The following is a 10,356-nucleotide window of genomic DNA, read 5'->3' as shown; positions in this document are numbered from 1 at the left end:
GTGTTCGTTTTAGTGCTATTCATAATAGCTATGATTTGAAATAATCTAGTTTACTCTTTTGGGAAGAATAAGTTTTAAAAAATACTCGCAAAACACATGCTTTGTTTTTTTCTCACTGCACCCTTTTACTAAAATCTCATTCTTATCTCATAAAATATATCCTTACTACAGTTTCTCCTTCCCCTACTCATTCCCATATTTTCCAGATCCCCTTCCATCCAGATACACTCTCTTTTTTCTCTCATTAGAAAAACAAACAAACAAACAAACAAACAAACAATAACAAAACAGACTTCTAAGAGATAACAACAAAAATACAACAAAATAAAAATAACTTAGTATGGGAAGAGACAATCAGAATAGGTGAGTGTGGTAGTTTGCATAGTAATGGCCGCCATTGACAGATGTGCTCCAATGCTTGGTCCACATAAAGTGACACTATTTGGAGATGTGGTCTTGTTGGAATAGATGTGGCTTTGTTGGAGGAAGTATGTCCCTATGGAGGTAGTCTTTGAAGTCTCACATGTCAAGCTATGCCCACTGTAACACACAGTCTCCTTTTACTGCCTACAGCTCAGAATGTAGAATTCAGGGCTCCTTCTCCAGCATGCATGTTTGCCTGCATGCCACCTTGCTTCCTGCCATGACAACAATGGAGTAAGCCTCTGAATTGTACATCAGTCCCAATGAATTTTTTTTATGAGTTGCCATGGTCATGATGTTCTGCACGGCAATAGAAATGCTAATTAGGACAGTGGGTATTCAAGAGGCAATGTAGAAACCTGGTGCAGTAGAAACTTCCTGGAACCTATAAGAATGAATCTAGTAAAGAATCTTAGTAATGGCAAATATGGAACATGAACTGGAATCTTCTCTAACCTGGCAAGGCTCTCAGTGATGGAACTCAAACACTAATCCAACCACAAAACCAGTCCTGACTGCAAGATGTGCTAGACAATGGTGGTTCAGAGCTTGTGGGCATGGCCAACCAATGACTGGTCTAAATTGAGCCCAAGCTGGAATGGTCAGAAACTGGAAGGTGCATGGCTCAGACACGAAGGGTGGGACTAAAACCAACCACAAATGCAGGAGAGAGAGAGAGAGAGAGAGAGAGAGAGAGAGAGAGAGAGAGAGAGAGAGAGAGGGACAGAGAGAGACAGAGAGAGAGACAGAGATAGAGACAGACACAGACAGAGATAAGGACACAGAGAGATAAACATAAATGATTCTTAATGCATATATGTGGTATTAATGGCAAAAGAATATTTAGGCCCACTTCAGAAATTATTAGAAGTTCTTTCCCAATCTTAAACTGACAAAATTCATTTAATTGAACTCAGGTTACCATGTTATATATTAATTTTAAAAATTGAATATTTAACACAGTGTATTCATGATACATTAAATTAACACTTATATGTTACAGAATAACAACAGGAAGGCATTAAAAGTGTTTGCTTTCTACAGTTATACCCTTATGCTTCTATAAGGACAGAAGTTTTTGTGTGTATATTAAAACAATAGCAATCCTCACTATATAATGCTCATGAATCTGAGTGGAGAATGATTATTAACTTAAGGTATCCTGACAAAATGCAAAGTGCAAAGTGTGTGTTTGTTCATAGCCAAGGCTGCTGAGACGGAATGAGAAGGAATGTTTGGTGTTATTGAATGGAGATACCTCAGATTCATTATGTATTTGATTTCAAATTAAAGTTTGATCTTAATGTATTTATAAGCATTTAATATTGCCAGATTTGGGGACCAATAGTCAGTGATGCCACCCCACACTTTGTTAGATCTAAGAACCCAAAAGTTCCACCAGAGAACTACTTAATCTGATAAACAACTTCAGTGAAGTGTTGGAGTACAAAATTAACTCAAACAAATCAGTAGCCTTCCTCCACTCAAAGGAGTAGAGTAAACAGGCTTAGAAAGAAATTAGGGAAATGACACCCTTCGCAATAGTACCAAATAATATAAAATATATTGGTGTGACTTTAACTAAGCAAGTGAAAGATCTGTATGACAAGAACTTCAAGTCTCTGAAGAAAGAATTGAGGAAGATCTCCGAAGATGGATAGATCTTCCATGCTCATGGATTGGCAGGATTAACATAGTAAAGATAGTCATTTTGCCAAAAGCAATCTACAGATTCAGTGCAATCCCAATCAAAATTCCTACTCAATTCTTTATAGAGATTGAGAGCAACTTGCAAATTCATTTGGAATAACAAAAAAAAATACCCCAGATAGTGAAAACTATACTCAACAATAAAAGAAATTCTAGGGGATTCACCATCCCTGACTTCAAGCAGTATTACAGAGCAATAGTGATAAAAACTGTATGTTATTGGTACAGAGCCAAGCAGATAGATCAGTGGAAGAGAATTGAAGACCCAGAAATGAACCAACACGCCTATGGTCACTTGATCTTTGACAAAGGAGCTAAAACCATCCAATGGAAGAAAGATTGCTTTTCAACAATGGTGCTGCTTTAACTAGAGGTCATCATGCAGAAGAATGCAGATCAATCCATTCTTATCACCCTGTACAAAGCTTAAGTTCAAGTGGATCAAGGACCTCCACAACAAACCAGATACACTCAAACTAATAGAAAAAATATGGGGAAGAATCTCAAACACATGGGCACTGGAGAAAATTCCCTGAATAAAACACCAATGAGAATCAACAGATGGGACCTCATAAAACTGCAAAGCTTCTGTAAGGCAAAGGAAACTGTCATTAGGACAAAACAGCAACCAACAGATTGGGAAAAGATCTTTACCAATCCTACAAATGATAAAGGGCTAATATCCAAAATATACAAAGAACTCAAGAAGTTAGACTTCAGAGAGCCAAATAACCGTATTAAAAATGGGGTACAGAGCTAAACAAAACATTCTCAGCTGAGGAATATTGAATGATTGAGAAGCACCTAAAGAAATGTTACAAAGTCCTTAGTGATCTGAGAAATGCAATGAAAATGACCATGAGTTTCCACTTTACATCAATGAGAATGGCTAAGATAAAAAACTCAGGTGACAGGAGATGCTGTCGAGGATGTGGAGAAAGAGGAGCACTCCTCCATAGTTGGTGGGATTGCAAACTAGTATGACCATTCAGGAAATCAGTCTGGACATTCTTCAGAATATTGGACATTCCACTATGTGAGGACCCAGTTATACCTCTCCTGGGCCTATACCCAAAAGATGCTCCAACATACAACAAAGACACATGCTCCACTATGTTCATAGCAGCCTTATTTATAATAGCCGGAAGCTATATAGAACCCAGAAGCCATTCACCAGAGGAATGGATTAAAAAATGTGGTACAGCTACACAATGGAATATTACTCAACTATCAAAGACAATGACTTCATGAAATTCATAGGCAAATGGAATGAACTAGAAAATATCATCCTGAGTGAGGTAACCCAATCACAGAAAAACACACTTGGTATGCACGCATTAATAAGTGGATATTAACCCAAAAGCTTGAATTACCAAAGATGCAATCCACAGACCACAGGAAGCACAAAAAGAAGGATGACCGAAATGCAGATGCTCCCACCCCTTCTTAAAAGGTGGAGCAAAAATATCCATAGGAGGGGATATGGAGGCAAAGTTTAGAGCAGAGGCTGGAGGAACAGCCATTCAGAGCCTGCCCCACATGTGGCCCATATATATATACAGCCACCAAGAGTAGATAAGATGGATGAGGCTAAAAAGTGCATGCTGAAAGGGATTGGATATAGATCTCTTCTGAGAAACACAGCCAGAGTATGTCCAATACAGAGGTCAATGCTAGCAGCAAACACTGAACTGAGAACAGGACCCCCTTGGGGGGAATCAGAGAGAGGGCTGAAAGAGTTGAAGGGGCTTGCAACCCCATAAGAGCATCAATGCCAAGCAACCGGAGCTTCCATGGACTAAGCCACTACCCAAAGACTATACATGGACTGACCCTGGACTCCAACGGCACATGTAGCAGAGAATAGCACCAGTGGAAGGGGAAGCCCTTGGTCCTGCCAAGGTTGGATCCCCAGAGCAGGGGATTGTTGGAGGGTGGGGCAGTAAGCAGGTGGATTGGGGGAACACTCATATGGGGGTGGGGGAGGAATGGGGGCTTATGGATAGGAAACCGGGAAGGGGAATAACATTTGAAATGTAAATACAGAAAAGTATCTAATAAAAAAAGAAGTTTGTATAATTGACAAGTAGGTGGATATTTTAAAATAACTTACTGAAGTAATTTAAATGTTTCAAACAAATGATAAATATTGTTGTGACAATATGCCAGTTACTCTGATCTGCATATATTGCACATGTACTAAAATATTAATAACACACTTAACTTTATAGATATGTAAGTCACTCACTGTTGATTAAAAATGGCTTCCATTGATGTAAAAATGCTGCAATTTTAAAGCTATGTTTACTGTAAACTTTTAATAACATACTATTATCATTATACTTCTTTATGCTCTAGAAATGGCTTTTGCTTGAAGACAAGAATGTACTTACCTTTTGGATATTTTCTATCATACCATGCTTATCAGTTTATATTTCTCCATTTATGTGTAAGTGGTTAATTTAAGACATCAGTTTGGTGTTCACGTGAATTTTATTTTTATTTTTTCACCAGAGTAATGATACAGGATGTAGTTTGTGTATATGTCTCTAGCTTAGCACTTAAACTGAGACAAAATAATTGCAAGGTGCTGCAGACCTCCCAAATCTGGTATTGTAAATAAGTGGTGGCGGGTTTTGCTGATTTGATCCTTAGCATGGGACCCCCAATCTGGCCCTCTTCAAATGAAAAAATGAAGGAAATAAAATCCAATCACAGATTCTTAGTAAAACCAAGAGATTTGTGTAATGTGTCATTTACGGTTAGAGTGAGATTTCTTTCTTTTTTACAGCTTCTACATGAAGAAATGGAGACAGAGAAAGGGCGGCTTCTTCTTATTGCCACAGTATCCTGTCTGGGAGAATCTTGCCTTCATTTTGGGGTAATTAATCATCGTATGCTCTTCACGTTAGGAGCTGAGCCATTTAGCCCACTACTTAGTATGAAAAAGAGAAGACGTTGGGAAATGCTTTTACAAAGAGAAAAAAGAAAAAGAAAAAAGAAAACAAAAAACTCTACAATATCTTTACAGTGAATTAACTTTATCTGGACCAACAGATAAAATCTTGAGTGCTAACTATGAAGGCACAGTGGCCCACAATGTCTAGTCCAAGCTCAAACATGGATGAGACCATTTACTTCATACAGATCTATCCTAATATTCAGTCCTTAGAAGCCAGTAATTGAAGACAGATTACTTCTGGTCATTGCAGTGATTTAAGGAATCTTTCATTTTAATTCATATAATATGAACTGCTCTGGGTAAGTTATATTTCATGTGGCCAGAGCATTCCACCCAGGTTCCTAAAGCATTTAAATGTCACCATGTATATGAAAGAAATATAGCCACGGAGTTCTGTGAGGATTCCATATATGTACAAGCGAAATGCCAAGAGCATATGCTGAGCCATAAATATGTTCGTGTAAAGCAGTCTAGTCCTCCTGTGAGTGATCACATGCCAAGATATTTGAAGAAATGCAAATAAAGTACTTAGAAGTGTTCTTGGCACCTTGTAAGTGGTCAATAAATGTTAACTATAACAATAATATTATTGTTATTCTTTTCCTCCTGTTTCACCTTCTCTTCCTCCACCTTTGCACTCTCCTTTTCCTCCTGTTCTTGGATTCTCTGGTAGTCACATCAAAACATTGCATGTCCTAGTCTTCTATTTTTAAAACCAGTTCTGAATAAGTAGCCTTTGGATTTTCTAACCAAGCCCTTCCTAAAGCCAGTTTTACTTCCATTATGTTTTTGTTCTGTTGTCGGAAACATGCTCATACATGTTGTCATATTTAAAGTTTTTCATCAATAAAGAAAACATAAATGAGAAAAATTTTTTTCCAACCATGTATTTAATAGAGGGACAATGTCTAAAATTGTATAAAGAGATCAAAACCTGGACATCAAGGGAACACGCAACCCAATGATAAATGGGGTACTAGTGATCTAAACAGACAATTATTAAAAAAGGAACAAGTGTCTGCGACACACTGAAAGAAACGTTCTGCATCCTTATTCACTGGGGAAATGCAAATCGAAGCTAATTAGATATTTCATTTTATAGCAGTCAGAAAGTCATGATTGATAAAACAAGTGACAACTCATAGTGGCAATGATGTAATGAGTAAGGGGAACACTTATTTATTGCTATGGGTGGGGTAAATTTGCACTGCCACTATGGAAATGATATGGCTGTTCCTTAGGAAGCTGGAAATAGATCTCCCTCAGGATCCCACTGTACACTCTTGGGCGTGCACACGAGGGACTCCCCATCCTACTACATAGACACTTGCTCTCCCATATTTATAGACATTTTACCCGTAATAGCCAGAAATTGGAAACAAACTAGGTGCCTGTCAATAGATGAAAACACTTTCCATTTACACAATGTCATATTACTCAGTCATTAAAAATATGAAATCATATATTTCTCATGTAAATGAATAGAATTAGAAAACAATCACTCTCCAGGAGGTAAACCAGACCCTGCAAAAAGTATGCATTCTCTAATATGTAGATTTTAGCTACTAAGTCTTCAATAAGCAAGTTATAGTCCATGTAACCACAGTGGTTAGGTATAACATAAGGAAACAGGAGGAAAAATGGATCTCCTTGAGAAAGGGAAATAGAATTGATAGCTATGGGTATACAAAGGGAACAGGAACATGGTGATTAAACAGGAAGATGGAGTGAAGAGAGAGACAAGGTTGGGAATATGAGCTGGCATAGCTAAAAATAATTTGAGGGGTCTTTGAGAAATCTAATATAGTAGAAGGTCCCTAAAATATACACATGTATGAGTTTAAGCTAAATGAAATTGACCATTAATGGAGGAGATAACTGAAGAAAGCTTAGAAGAACTCAACAATTGAGCCAATTAGGCAAATTGAAAATAAGCTTGTGTGTGTGTGTGTGTGTGTGTGTGTGTGTGTGTGTGTGTGTGTGTGTGTGTGTAAATCTGAGGGAACCTGGGCAAGCCTGGTTGTACAGTCCACTCATAGATTAAAGTAGGAGAGCAAAAACTACATGCCACATAAACCCACACACCTATGGACACTTAATTTTTGACAAGGAACCCAAAACCATACAGCGGAAAAAAGAAAGCATCTTCAATCAATGTTTCTGGTATATCTGGTAGTTTGTGTGTAGAAGAATTGATCCATATTTATCACCCTGCACTTGATCCAAGTGCTATTAAAGAAAAGAATCATAAACTTTGGATCCAAGGACAGGCATGGTATGTACTCACTGATAAGTGACGTTAGCCAGAAATTACAGAATACTCACGATACACCCCCACAGACCCTAAGAAGTTAATGAAAATGAAGGCCCACATGAGGATGTTTCAATCCCATTTAGAAGGGTGAACAAAATAAGCATGGGACCTGAGTAAGAGAATCTATGGGAAGAGGAAATGGGGGGCAAGATCAGGTATGGAGGGAGACAGGAGAGAGGCCCAGAAGGCCAGGAGAATTAATGGAAATATGGAGCTGCCAGAGATGGGGGATGGGGAGAACCTCTATAAAGTCTCCAGGACTCAGAATGAGTGACCTTAGCTGAAATGACCAACATTTGGGATATGGAGCCTGAAAATCCATCTCCAGTAGTCAGACAGTACTCCCAGAGGAGGGGTGAGGAGGACAATCCATCTACAAAACTTCTGATCTAAATTTTCTCTGTCTAAAAGAAGTGCAGGGGCAGAAGTGGAGCGGACACTGAAAGAATGGCCATCTACTGACTGGCACAATTTGGAATTCATTCCATGGACAGGAATTAATTCCTGCCACTATTACTGATGCTATGTTGTGCTTGTAGAAAGGAGCCAAGAATGGCTTTTCTCTGAAAGGCTCTACCAGCAGTTGACTGAGAGAGATGCGCATACTTACAGACAAGCATTACACTAAGGTCAAGGACTTCTATGGAAGAGTTAGAGCAAGGATTGAAGGAACTGAAAGGGATGGCAACACTGTAGAAAGAGCAACATTATCAATAGACCTGAATCTCTGGAAGCTCACAGAGACTGAGTCACCAACCAAAGAGCATATAAGGACTGATCTGAGGCCCTTGGCACATATATAGCATAGGACTGCCTTGTCTGACCTCAGTGGGAGAGGATAGCCTAATCCTGTATAGACTTGATGGCCTAGGGTGTGGGGATACTGGGGAGCACCCTCTGTGAGGTGAAGGGGATGGAGTATGGGGGAAGAATTCTGAAAGGTGGGTTGGGTAGATGGAAAGCATGTGGGGCGTAAATAAAAATAATTAATTAATAAAAAAGCTAAAAGCAAAGCCAAACAAGCAACAACAAAAATATCATCTTTAACAAATGGTGCTATTCAAACTTTATGTCCGAATGTAGTAGAAGAATGCAAATGTATCCCTACTTGTCACCCTGCACAAAACTCAGTTTCAAGTGGATCAAAGAACCTCAATATTACACCAGTCACACTGAGAGTGACAGAAGAGGAAGTGAAGAGCAGCCTGTACTCCTTTGCACAGGAAACAGGTTCTTGAACAGAACACCAAGAGTGCATACACTAAGATTAAGAATTTATAAATAGGATATCATTAAACTGAAAAGTTTTATAAGGCAAAGGACAATGTCAATTGGACAAAGTGGCAGACCACAGAATAGGAAAAAATTTACTAACTTCTTATCTCATAGAGGTCTAGTATCCAATATATTAAAAACTCAAGAAATTAGATATCAACCCCCCCCTCAAATAATCCAATTTAAAATTGGGTGCATGTCTAAAGTTAGAATTTGAACAGAGGAAACTCAAGTGGCTGAGAAATGCTTAAAGCAATGTTGAACATCCTTAGCTCTCAAGGAAATACATATTAAAATTAATTTGAGATTTCAGCTTCTACCTGCTAGAATGGCTAAGATGAATAACATAAATGACATCTCATGCTGGTAAGGATGAGGACTAAGGGAAACATTCCTCCATTGCTGGTGGGAGTACAAATTTGTACAATCACTATGGAAATCAATTTGCAGTTATTCAGAAAGTTAGGAATTGATCTACCTCAAGACCCAGCTATACCAATTTTGGGCATATATGAAAAACCTAAGAAAACCTTCTCAACTATGTTCATTGAAGCTTGATTCAAAATATCCAGAAACTAGAAATAACCTAGATGTTCTTCAACCTAAGAATGAAAAACAAAACACAGTATTTTTAGACAATGGAATATTAATCAGCTCTTAATAAAAACAACATTGTGAAATTTACAAGCACATAGATGCAACTAGACACAAATCATGCTGAGTTCTCAGAAAGACAGGTAAGGTATGTTCTCACTTATAATGCATATTATCGGCTCAGTAAATGATAATCAAAATTAGTCCACAGATCCAAAGAAGATAGATACAAGGAGGGCTCTAGGTGGGAAACAGGCATCTAATTGGGGAGGGGAAATAGCAAAGATTGATTACTGAAGTGGGGAGGGGGTATCAAATACAGTTGATGGGGAAGTTGAGGGGGAGAATACAGGTAGACATGTGGCTGAAATTGTGGGAGGGTAACTGGGAATCATATGGAAACCTAGTGCAATGGAAACTTTCTGGAATCTATAAAAGTGATTGTAGTGAGTACGAGTAATGGAGATATGTAGTCTAAACTGGCCATTTCTTGTAGTTAACTGAGGCATCCAATGATAGGACTAGGTTATATTCAATTGCGTTATTAGCCAAAAGGGTTCTATGAAGATCTGCAAACAATCCAGGCTATTGCTAAGACAAAACACAACTCTGCAAGCTGGCAATGGGGCTCCATTGCTGAAGAGAACAATGCCAATACAACTCATTGAACATGAAGAAGTTGCCCTGGTTTCTAAATGCAGCCCTCACTCCATGTTCTACTTTCTTTGACATGGGAAGGTACTTCTCAGGCTACCATAAAAGAAATGTGGACAGCAACCCAGCCACAAATCATTTGACTTACAATCTATCCTCTTTGGGCATTATGCGAGGGCAATTGTGACACAGAACTCATGGGAGTATCCAACCAATATCCAATTTGACCTAAGTCCACTTCATAAAAAGGAACATATACCTGCTGATGCTTTGGTAGCCAATGAAGGTCCCGATGAACCCTACGTCCGGGAGATCCCACTCACAAAAACATGGAGACGGAGAGCAATGCAATCAAGCAAGAGGTTTAATGATCCAACATGCTGGGGTTGCCCTGTCATTGGGACAGAGGTGACCCCAAGTAGCA

Source organism: Rattus rattus, chromosome 1, assembly GCF_011064425.1.
Source record: "Rattus rattus isolate New Zealand chromosome 1, Rrattus_CSIRO_v1, whole genome shotgun sequence".
In the NCBI taxonomy this organism is placed as follows: domain Eukaryota; kingdom Metazoa; phylum Chordata; class Mammalia; order Rodentia; family Muridae; genus Rattus; species Rattus rattus.
This window is presented reverse-complemented; position numbering follows the sequence as displayed.